Here is a 13,093-nt window from a genome sequence, read left to right as displayed (position 1 = left end):
ACTGCGCCAGCCCCCCAGGAGCTCCTCTGGTGATTGTTCTCTGCTGCAAGAACCACACATCTTCTCCTGCCCTAGTTTCTGACTTTAAACCCACATAAGGATTTGCCCTCCTCTGTGATCGCCAAGAGTGATATTCTGGCAGGCAGCAAGTGAACATCCCCTACTCTGTGCTAAGCTTCAGTTCCCCAGCTTGTTCAGCTGGGCTCTGTGTCTCTCACTCATTACATTCAAACCCACCAAATGCCTGCAACCACATCAGTAATGTTTCTGCCCCATAGACAGGAGATACACAGACACATCGCCTGTTTGCAGGCATTCCTCATGCACCTCACACCTGGTAAATTAAAAGGGGGTCTACAAATACACCAGTGCAGTTTCAGCAAGATGCTGTTCTCCTGGTTTCAGGGCAAACTAGAGCCTTGTGTGAAAGGCTGCTACAGAGCTCTTTCCTGCTTAAACCTGACTGCCTGACACCAAGCACTTCATGGGTGACCTAAACCTGAGAAAAAAAGACATCACTTCTGGCAGTCATTTTCACTTACTATACAGTCTTTATGATGTGACCACATCTTTTTTCCTCACAGGAATCCTTCCTTATCTACTGCACAGAATAGCTGGATTATTCAGTGTTACTCAATATTCTGTTTTCCCCCTTGTTTTTCCTGCATGAGGCACTATCTAATCCCAGCTCTGGAGAAAGAATTAGTCTCTTCCTCCAGTGTTTTTCAAGGCTGTCATTCCTATCAGATCTCTGTGCATGTCAGAAACATTCAGATGTCAAATGGGGAGAAATATGTGCAAACCCTGCCAGAGCTTAGACATGCAGCTGACTGCTGCCACCCAAAAGAGAAGCACAACTGAAAGCCAAAACTAGTTTGCTTTTTTTATCACCTGCAGCACCAGGGAAGATGGGACATTTTGCTCCAGGCTTTCCCACATGCCTCCTGACAGCAGAGGAAGAGTAAAAGAGAAAAACTTGGGTTGTCATTATGGGCTTAGAAGTAAAGGCTGCTCTGGTGGACAGCGTTTTGGGTCCTCTCTCCATAACCTAAAATCTGCCCTCTTTTGCCTCTCAAAGCTAAAATACAGAGATACCAAAGCTTCTCAAATAAAAAGTCACGGAACATGTAACAGCATAGTCACAGCAACATTTTCCATTGCGGCATCACAGCACCAAGGAGATGCTGGCTGGGAGGCAGTCCAGCCCCCACTCACAGCAGGGCTGGCAGCAAAGCCACATCAGGTGAGCTGCAGTTTTGTCTAACTCTGTCCTGGAAACCTCCAGATCCCCTCTGGGTACTTTCTCCTATGCAGCAACACTCCTTTTTCCTCAGGCCCAACAGTCCATGGTGCAGTCTGTGGGCATTGCTTCTTGATATACTGCCCGGCACTACTGAGAGGGATTTGGCTCCTTCATCCTTGCAGCTATTTTTCAAGTACTTGAGCACCTCAACCACCCATTGCTAGGCTGACTGCCCCATCTGTCAGCAGGTCAGTATTCACCCTGTATTTCTTTTAACAGCTAGCATACCTGCGGGATTCTTCCTTGCTACCCTTAAAGTCAGTCTCAAGTCTTTGCTCCAGCTGGGCTTTCATCTACTTGATTTTGTCCTCAGGCACATGAGTGAATGCCTTTATACTCATCTTCTATTATCTGTCCCCACTTCCATCTCCTGCATGCTCCCAGTCTGTCCCAGTTGTCTTGAAATGCTGTTTTTCAAAGACACTCAGCCCGAGGCAGACAGCTGGTACGGAAAATTACAGCCCAGTCATAGCTTCTTAGAGTTACAAGTAACTGAAACAAGGATCTTATAATGAGCAGGGTCAGGAAATCTTAATAATTAGTAACTCTAGCTTTCCCACCAACAATTATTTACTGTCACCTACTGCAGCCAGTCCTGGCCAGAGCCATATAATCCTTTTATGCAACCCTGAAGTGTATTTGTGTTACCCAAATAACATAGCATCAATCTATCTTCGTAAATGAGTGCTAGCGCTTGCTTCATTTGTTATTGTATTATCTTCCACTATTTCTGCAGCCCTAGTCATTTTTACTTTATTTCCATTGTTTTAATCCTCTTTTCCCCCTGCCACACCTCGTTTTATGCTCCCTAGCCCTTGCTGAGTTTTCTATTTGGATTTTTATTATATCTAATATCACTTGCCAGTACCCTGCTCCACTTCTCATTTTACCTCAAGCTGTTCTCTGCCTCTCAAGCTCCTTCTCCCTTTACTTCCCCTCCTCTACCTCACACACATACTGCTCCCCTGCATCTCTCTCACACACAGTCAATTCCTATCTTCATCTTTCTCCTCAGATACAGTTCTTCTGGCTTGACACAAGCTGTCATCCATAACCATTTTGTTCAAGCACAATCCAGTGTCACACATTATCTTCCCTCCTGCTGCGAGGGAGAGACCAGGCTCAAGTGTAGCATTTCCCTCAGGCACATTCACCCTCTTGCCCTCTGCGCTAACCTCACTTCCCACCCCCATGGCCGGTAGCTTCCCTTACCAACACAAGTTTGACAGCCCAGCCCCACATGCAGACATGTCCTCAGTCCACTCCCAGAGCCACCAGCCTTCTGGGGCTCTGTGAGAGCTATTCCTGCCCCTTGGCTTTGATGGACAGATGGGATATGCTCTAAGCAGATCTGCTCCTGATCTGAGCTGGGTGTTGAGTTGGTAGGTTTGTTTCCTTCTTCTCAGCAGGGACCCCAGATTACTGTTTTACCTGCTACAGAAGTCATCAGCCTTTCCTGTAGGACTGTCATACCCACTCCTCCCACCCAGCTGCTGTAAAGCAGTGCAGACATCTGCCCCTTGCTGTTTCTGGATACCAACGGCAATAGTGGGAGGGACACCATGCGGAGCTCCTGCAGCAGCAGCCAGGAGGAACAATAAATCCAGCAAACTCAGAGAAAAAGGCCCCCCCCCCATATTTCTGCATGATCTGGGCAAGTTGCTTCGCAACGCTTAACAAAAACAGCTCTTTCCTGAACCTACTTAGTCTCCCACCAGCCCATGAGATACCCTGAAAATATGTAGAGCACCATGAATATTGATAAGATAAACAGGACTTTGGAATGAGGAACCAAGAAAGCTGCCGGGGAATGTTTTCTATTTTCTTTGCCTGGGGGAAGCATGATCGCTATCCATTCGCTTTGGCAACATCAACCCACACAGAAGGGAAAATAGAGGGAAGCTGGCAGAGCGAGAGCTCCAGCTCAGGTCTACAAGGACATACCGCAGTGAGATTTGCCCACAGCACATGCATCTTGAGAAGGGAAGGCGCACAGTTCCCATGGTGGCTGACATAAAGTGATACATCCAGGAGAAGCCAGGCAGCTGAAGCTACAGGATCACCATTCTAACAGCACCATCCACTGAACTGATCGGTGAGCCCCACGCAGACATCCAGATGGTCTCCTATCGCCATGCAGGCTGCTCAGTACAAACCTAACGGCCTTTGTGCGCCTGTCTTCTGAAGTGTCGCCTAATTTGTTTTTAACTGTTTAAAAATTAAGTGCATCCTCAACCCTTTAGCTACTCTTGTTTGTTTGCTTCATTCTGTTAGTAAGTAATGAATATTTCAAATGGTCTTATGAGGCACCATCTAACAACATATTCAGTTGTTGCTGTGCTGCACGTTAATAATTTAACACACACACCCTGGAATAAAGATGAAGCCTGGAATAGCATATTGGTATAACCTTTTTATTACACTTCTGAATGCAGGCACACAGGAGGCTACAGCAAGGGGCCTCCGAGACTGCAGCGAGATGGCTCAATGCGTAAGGACCTCCCCATTCACACCTCCCTCCTCTCCCTCTCACACCTTCTGTCCCCGTGACTCTGAAAATCACCTGCTTCCTTTCTCTCCTCCAGCTCTCCCCATTCCCAGTTTGCTCCATGCACCTGGGAAGGCTGCTTGTCACTCCAGGAACACAGCAGCAGTCAGGCAGTCATGCCACCACCAGGTAAGCGACGCTTTATCACGGTGCCACAGGCTGACAGGTATAGACGTGTGGACATCTCCCTGCACATTGAAGGGGTAAGGGACAGAGTCACTGCAGAGGACAAGCTGTACATTTACCTTCCCCACTCCTGTAGAAAATTCCCTTCCTTTCAGGGCAATTCTCATGAATGTATGTTATTGCTAATAACTGCCTTGCTTGCTCGTTCAGCAGCTCTCCTTCCGCAGGCATCCTCACATACTGGTGTACGTATTGCCAGAGCCCTTCCAAGGGAGCCAGGTTTCCCAGACAGGCATGCAAAAAGGAGCTTTGTGCCTGTAACTGTTTTACCTGTCAGCTTGCCTGTACATGTTCAGTGGCATTTGCACATAAAGACTGACTAGGAAAGCACTGAACCACCAGGCAAATAAGTCGCTTTGTGCACCCACAACTCAGGTCACAAAGGGAGGAGGAGGGTGCTGGACTCTGCAAATACAGCTCTGAACAGCTGAACCACACAACAAAAGCTCTGTCAAATGGAAGTTTCTGACTGCCAGATTTATTTTTTTTTTTAATGTACAAGAGCATAAGACTATAATGGGGGGTTGGGTGAGAGAAAGCAGAAAATTAACACACACTTAAATGGAAACACCAACTTCACCTCAAGTAACCTGGCATTGGGAGGCACTGCTGGGTAACAACACTGCAAACACAGGCAGAACCTTAAAAATAGTAACATGGGAATTATTAGCGCACCTGCTTGCTATTCCCTTCAGCTCTGTAACTCAAGAGGGCTCTGCTTCTGTTGAGCAAAATGCAAGGCACATACTGTGGGTAGCATTAGCCTTGTAAGTACAGCACCTCCCACACTGTTAAAAATAACCTTTCTTGTCTCTATACACTGGACTTTGAGGTTGGTTTTCTCTGTAAAATATCAGTACACTCGCGTGGCAAACTAAGAAAATCTGCTTCACCACAGTGAAACTACGTAGGTGTTATGCACCCTGTTTATTGCGTTCAGTCCAAGACAGTGGCTCATGTCACCATGATGCTTTCCTGCCTCAGCTGCGTTTATCCTGACAAAACACCCATGAAAAAACCAGCCCTGGACCTTTGCTGCAAGGGGGCTGGTGCACAGAAGCAACTTTCTTAAGGCCACACAGGAGGCTGCTGACAAAACAGCAGGCTTAAATCCCAGTTTGCAGAGCTGAGAAGATATCCCTTTCCGACTGCTTTTTCCTTCATTGCAGCCAAGCTCATTTGTATTGCAGCTGCCTCCCTTCCGAACAGGTGAAACCCACACAACATCACCCTGGTACCTCACACAAGTAATAGCTTGGGAAATCCCTGTAATTTCTCACAGGGTGATGCTGCACAGCTGCTTGGCTGTGAGCATCAGCCCTCAGCTCAGAGAGACCTGCACATCTTCCTCGCACTGTTGAACAGCACTGAGATGCTGCAGCTGAATGGAGCCCTGGGGTGGAGAAGGAGAAGGTTTGGAGGCAGTTCAAGCTGCCCTCCCCTGCAGAGCAAAGGGTTGCCAAAGCAGGAGGGGTTGGTGTGTTGGCAAGGGAGCACAAGGACAGACTGACCAGAGCCTGGGGCCCATGGGGACAGGCACAGTGGAGCACCCCAAGGAAGCAAGCACAGCAGAAACAGTGTGAAGGTTGCTCTAAACAGGTTAGGAATATTTTATTTGGCCTTTCTACTGAGCTGGATCAAGCTCTGGTCCAGCATAGGCTGGCAACATCCGTAAGCAGGCATGCCAAGGCAGCAGTACATGGCCTGAGCAGCCAGTTTAAAAAAGTGAAAAAGGGATTAAGCACCCAAGAAACCCCATATGTGTCACTTCCTCCCCAAAGCAGCTGTAGTGTTTTAATAGTGCATTTGAATCATCTAGCTCTTTTCAGGCTGCCCACTGGGCTGGAAACCTTGCAGTCAGGCACTCAGGTTTCTTCTTCCCTGCCAGCTGGGTCAGAAAGAGCCCCCCCAAGGTTTTCTGCCATCTCCCAGCCAGGGAAAACCAAGAGTTAATGGCTTCATACATGAAGCCTTTTAACAACACTCAGGACCAATGTTTCTTATTTCATTTAAGTCCACTAAAGCCAGCTCGCACAGCAACTCCTCTATTGCACTTGTCAGCAAATATCAGTTGAAGCTGACCTTCAGTCGGGCCAGAGCATCCAGAGATCTGTTAGCAAGTCAGGCTCCCTCCAAGCCTCACCCTGAGCTCAGAAATGCACCATTTGTTTTGAGGATTTCAAGCTCTGTTTGCTGACAGTGAACGTTGCATACCTGAGCCCTTTATTCTTTATTCTTAGCTACTTACCAGTGACTGCCTGTGTTTGGTTCGCTGATTTATTCCCTTCCTCAGGCTGCTGCGGATGACCTTGCTCCACTCCACACACCGGGAAGGCCACGCTCTGCTGCAAAGAATCTCATATGCCCTGAACTGAGGCACACAAATACACCAAAATGCCTCTCCCCACTTCAAATAGCGGGCAGGGCTGCATACACATTACGGACAAAGGAGGAAGCAGCAGTCCGTGTTAAACATACATTTTACATAATGTTACCTGCTGCATTTTAGAAACAGTTGTTCGAGTAACAAGAGGTTGTTCGGGAGGTTTGCTTTGGTTTTCTGTTTGTTTGGTTTTAATTTAGCCCATTATTTTTAAAGGACAAAAACCCCCTACTGCCTACTATACCTATCAGATGTTAACATCATTCTGTGAGAAAAAGGCACTTTAGGTAACCATATAGCCTGGCTTTTTATTATTATTTATTTACTGTTACAGCACCAAGTAGTCTCAAGCACTGCCTAAATAGGTGTACACTATTTATTCATCCTGTCAATACCCAGAAGATTTTTAAGAATGGCTGGTGAGTTGGGAGCCTCAAATTCATAGTGCTCTGGGTGAAAAATATTGTGGAGAGCATTTTTTTATAAAGGTCTTTTCAAAGTGCCCCATGCCGGAGCACCAATAAATCAAGACCCTTCAAATCAGTACTTAATTATGAATATCTCAGCCATTGACCTCAACCAGCTTCCAGCAGAATAAGGAACATGTGTTGCTAGTAAGAGAAAACCTTCAGTTAGGCTGGGCAAGCTTCAAGCTAGGCTATTTAAACTACAAGAACTTTATATTTTTCAATAGAGTATTCCTCTGTGGCATAAGAAATGGTGTGTATCTAATGTTGTGGAGGGATAAAGGTTATTTTCCCATTAACAATAATAAATACCTTATTCCTGTTTGAACTATACCCAAAAAACAACAGTCCCTCTGTAGGATTGCTACTGTTACATCTGCCATAGCTTGCCCTCGCAAGCTGTCTTATACTACACAGTTCACCTCAGCTATTCTAATTTTTCCAAAGGTATTTTAAAAACACTACGTTATTTATTAATTCAGCTAATGAGCAACTGAGAGGTGATGGAGGAGAGAAGGAGATAGAGAAACATGAGCAAGGCTCCTCAGCATCCATCTAGGTGTTTGCCTTAAATGGTAAAATGCATTAATCCTCAGAAATTAAAGAGGTCAGTGTGCTGCCTCTGTCACTGATGTGTTCAGCCTAGACAGGGCCTTTGCTGCCAGGTAGCAGGTCCAGCTGGGAGAGAAAAATGTTTGAAAGCCACTGAATCAGCCAAGAGACTCCCTGCAGATTTGTTTCATTTTTCCAAGTCACTGCCAGCTTCCTGTAGTCTCCCCCTGGATGCTTTTGACATGTCAGCTGCTAAAAGGACCGACTGTGCTTCTTTAGGAAACTAGGAATCAGGGAATAAGGAAACCGCTGTCCTGAGAAGCAATGCTGCCAAAGCTATGAGGGGTACCGGGACTTGAGGTGAAGACTTTTGCTGTCATCACCACAATCACCAGAACCTGTTTTGACGATGTGACCTAATATTAGATGCAGGAGAGTTTGCATGTTTGTTTTGCTACGGACAACTGTCTAGTAGACAAAGCTTTTGGTACATTGACTTTTAAATGCTCTGTGAAGAGGTGCTGCTCCTTACTTTTTGACACTGCTGTTGACTGGTGACATGCCCATCTGAGATGTGTACAAGGAGGGAGCACAACCAGTGTCTGGGCTTTCAGCCATGGGACTTGCTGACACCACTTCAGGCAGCCGCTCCATGAGCATATGAGGGTCTGTCTGTTTTATGCGAGTCCCAACAGGAACAAGAAGGCAGGTTACACTCACTGGAGCCCTTCTCTTTACCTACGCAGGGATGGATAGTACACTGCCATGATCCAAGTAGGGGTAGTGCAAGAAGTAGGAATTAACAGCCAGTTCCCATCATGGCAGTGGGTTAATGCAAAGTGCTGGCTTACACCTTCTGGTGAAAAGCATTCCTCCAAGATCTGCGAAGTAGAAGACAGACAGACAACAAAACCACAGACAATAAGAGATATTTAGGTCAGAACAGGATGGATGGGACAGAAATCTCAGGCTGTGACAAGCTGAGTGGGCACCAGAACAACAGATGAAGTAAAGAACTCAATTCTGTTTAATTAATGTCAACAAATAGGGGGAAAATATTTTGTGGTATTTAGTTTGAATACAAAGGTTCACTCATTTGATATCCTTAAGAAAATAACTTCAAGTCTTCTCTGTGCTCTCATGCAAATTAGTTTCAAGCACATATGTCTGTTCAGCTTCCAGTTGCCTGACACATGATGAACAGGTTGGGATCGCCTGCCCTTCCAACACAGCCCCGTTCCTTCTCTGGGAACCCTTCTGATACCCTGTGCTACCGTGTAGGAGGAGGGTGGTCCCATGAACTGGAGAATAAGATACTGTTCACTCTGAATAACTCCCAGCAGCACTCGCACACTTCTATGAAATAAGACATGTCCAAAGCTCTGCAGAGAAAGCAACCACTGGTTATCTGTCTTTCCCGTCAGCAGTGTAACAGTCCCAGATTGTGTGGGAAAGATGTGTGGGTAGCTGAGCCACACACCTAATCTGTCATTTACAGAACAAGGATATCATGAAAATGTTGTCATTTTAGTTTGCTCCCCCTAACCTAGAAACACGTGGCATAGAAAACTGTAGATTCATCCCCCAAATGCCATTACACAGCTCCAAAAACTTCTGCCAAATCTTGAGCATCAACAACCATTCATTTATTAGAGTTGTTTGCTCTCAGTAAGTGACCCTTTCAATAATGGGAAGAACTCAAAGACTTCCATGACTTGAAGACAGCCCAGCATTTGACAGCCTTTTCCTGTCCCCAGAGGGCAAAATTTGGAAGTATAATTGCTTGGAGTGTTAGCTAGGCTCCACCACAACACGCTTTCAATCCAAAAACATTTCAGAAGCCAGCTTGCTTCTCTCCGTCCTCAACTATTCATACACAATTTGTTTCTAGCACCCACCAAGAACTGTTTTTTCCACCAAGGTCCCTCTGTACTGCAGCAAAGCATGGAAGCTATACATGAAAGCCCCGTCAACTAACCCAATTTCAAGGAAGGTTGCTTTCCAGTTCAGGAAATGAGTAGCTTGTACTTAAATGGATAGAAAGTAAACTACATCAGCTCTAAACCCAACAGGAGCCAGCATATTTTACCTAGCTTGTCTTCCTCGTGAGTTTCTGTGCACAAGCAGACCGGGGGTGCTACAAGCACTGGGGGAGCTCCACAGGCTACAAAGGATGCACCAAGGTCAGTGTAGCAGAACAGCAGAACATGGTCAGCTCCAGCATCTACAAATGTTATTCTCCTGATTGTCCCTGACCTTAATGTTTTTTATCACAAGCCCAGCATGCCTCCTAGGCTTTCTGTTCCTGAAACTGCTGGAGGCAGGAAAGGAAGTTTCAGTCCTCCATCGGCAGAGTGAACAAGTACAAGTGACCCCTGAGAAAGCATCTCAAGAAACCTTCAAACAATCCAATACACGTTATAAAAGATTCACGACTCCATAGCCTCGGAGTGCCTACATTACTTATCTTATGATTTTTGAGCATCTGAGATCAGCAAAGTTCGGGCAGAGAGAAAACTTTGAAGTTGGAAGGTCAGCATACCTGCTGTTTGATCTGATGAACATTTGACAGCTGCTCCTCAATTTCTAGTTAACAAGAGTCAGTAGGTGGATACAAAGGCTCTGAACAGTCCTAATCTTATTTTTAAAAGAAGCTAACTTCACATATAAGCCTGATCTGAAACATTTGAACAAACTCCCAGAGTTTTAAGCACTTTCTTTCAGGTGCTTCCTGCCTAGAAAAATAAACCCACCCTGCTAGGGAAGAATCTGACCATGTGAAACTCAGGACTGGGGCTGGGCACAGTAGCCTAACTTTCTTCAGCAAAGAAAACACAGCAATATGTGTGTTAATCTGATTTATTTGCTGTCTCTTGAATGCCTGCCTGGTTATCTTTCCTGGTGGTGCAGAGGTGGCACAATTTGGACATACTTGAATTTCTGTTGCAAAAGGGATGAGAGCACTAGAGAGGAATTCTGAGGGAGGGAAAACAGTTGTTAGAGCAGATACCAACTGCAGCCATAAATAAAGCTGTAAGAAATACAAGTACTAAATGAATTAGGAAGCAGCTAATGAGCTCAGAACTGAAAAAGTCATACTAAATTCAGGAAGCGCTCAGATTTTCAGAATTGAAAGGTAACCCAGAAGGGGTAAAGTTAAATGATTATTGCTTCACTCAACCTGGTATCAAATCTTCTAATTTTTGAAGAGTTGACATACTTTTTGAACACATTGTCCTTGGGCCAAGGACAGAAAATCCAGCCTCAGAGTGATTAAGTGCTGAGCTGAATGTACAGCTTCATAGATGAAGAAATAATCAATACAGTATGTTAAGTGGCAGCTTTTGACCAAGGCACATCAGAGGACAAAAGAAAGAGCAGGCACTTGAGGTAGACTATTGAAATTCCAACGATTTACCATTATAAAACATGCACTACTGTGGTGCATTGTTGATACGGAAACAGAAATACCTTTGAGATAACTATAAAGAGGGGAATCTTGCAAACAAGGTATGACACGTGATGACACATCCCACCAATGCTCTGCTTGGCACACTGGCTTATTAGCAGCCCAAACCTTGGATTTGGGGTTGAGCAAGTTAGCTGGTATGTGATTACACAATCTTGTATCTGCATTACTCCTGAAGAACCAGTACTCAGCTCTGCAGGGCCGCTTGCCTGGACCCAGCACAAAGCCCAGTGAAGTTAATCTCTGACAAGCACTGAGCTCAGGAGACATGGATGGGTTTTTTTTCCAAAGGACACAAAGGGTGGCTCCATTTGGCAAGTTTGTATGTCTGCCACCAGTTATTCCTTGTTTTGTTACTTGTGTTAAACCCTCAGGTTTCTCAGCAAGAACATTGCTCCAGCCCTGCAAATGCTGCTGGAGTGTCCTCCAGATATCTGGGGAAAAACCCGAAGGCCACATTTCTCCCCACCCCCTCAAATTTAAGAGAAATTGTTTCATTAGGTCTAGGAGCTTTGTTCTCTCCTCATATTATATGGTTGAGTTGGATTCATACACTGATGAAGAATTGGGAAAGTGAAGAAATAAGACAAAAAGTGAGTAAGCTCCAGCCATATGAAGCCATAATTCAGAAGACACTAAAAAATCACAGCATCTTTTCTAGTCTTTGAATTGATTTGTCATTGGCAGCAGAGCCTCTGTGGCAGAAATAGCACCAGATGACACATTCACATTTCCACTGAGTAGTAAAAGGTCCTTAAGAGAAATAATCAAGCTGTTAAACTTGAATGAATGGGGAAAATTAATGCAGGCTGTGAACAAATGCACCATGACAGTACTGGAGGCAATGGATGCTAAAAACAATTTAACAACTACTGCTTTGGTAGGCTTGAAATTAAGACTGGAGACACACAACAGAAAACATGCAGTTCATTGAGGACTATTTGTTGCAAGAACTAGGTATGAAATTGCCTGAAGCCCCAGGCACAGGTGGAGATCAAGTATGGTACAGTAGTCAAACAAGATGCAATAGCCTTTACATTCCTGCATAGGGTCTGCACAGCCACCAGTGTCACGAATTGGCTTGTTTTGCTGGGAGACAGGGATATTCAATGTATTATCACTATTGGGATTCCCTCTTTTCTGTACATCGGTATATTAGATAAAGTCTATTCCTGATTTTGCCTCAGGACAAGCAACACAGAGGGAAACACCAATCCTGAATAAGCACAATCCTGTCCTAGACCTGCATGCTCCAGTTCTTCATATATCTGACTGTACTCACCACTCCAATTCTCACAAGCCCCAGTATGACTATGGGCTACATACGGGGACAGAGACCCATCCACAAAGCCAGGGCAAGAGTTAAGGTCTTCCTGACACTGATGTAGGATCCTCCTTTAGGAGGCAGGAAAGCTTTTTGTGCTCTTGTCCCGCTCTACCCCTAGAAGGGGCAGCCTGACAAGTCTTTGTCCTCGAAGTGGATCAGCTCCTTTTTTTTTCCCAGTAATTAGTTATCCAAGTCCAACCCAGTATTATACAGTTAGCCCAAAAACCTCTGGTAAGGGCTATCCCAGGATATTTTTTATTTTTAACTTAAGACACTTGAGTTTGTGACCAAACAGAGCATGTTAACTGCGCCTCCAGAAGAAGTTTCAGGCTTAGATATATTTTTAAAAGTCTTTAAATTGCTCAAGTTTCTTTAGTTTTAAACAGCTTATACCAATTTTTGTTGGAAACTACAAAAGTCTCTAAGTAGGGCAAACAGCTCAGAGAATTTGGTCATCAGTTCTACCAAAAAAAACCACACAAAACAAGGTCAAACTAACCCTCCATCAGCACTAGATAAGATTATTATAAGTAGCAATTTCAACACTCCAGAAACACTCTGTATTTACACTGATGGCAGAACTCTACAGTTGAAAGAATAAATTTTTGCAGTAATAGGTACTTTCTAGGCACATTTCTCCAATTTCTCTCTAGCTTTTAATAACAATTTTAATTACATTCATACTTACTATTTGCTTACTGCCAGGAAAAAAAAAAGTAGTAGTAGCCTGGAAGTAGATAGTAGTACAGTTGTATACATGTAACTGGTACTGGTAATCTGATTTGACTACTACATAAGCATGTACTGACATGGCTGCAATACATAAATATACAAATCAGTGTGTATATATATATATAT

The sequence above is a fragment of the Nestor notabilis genome, unplaced genomic scaffold (genome assembly GCF_000696875.1).
Source record: "Nestor notabilis isolate BGI_N333 unplaced genomic scaffold, ASM69687v1 scaffold7470, whole genome shotgun sequence".
Lineage (NCBI taxonomy): Eukaryota > Metazoa > Chordata > Aves > Psittaciformes > Psittacidae > Nestor > Nestor notabilis.
This window is presented reverse-complemented; position numbering follows the sequence as displayed.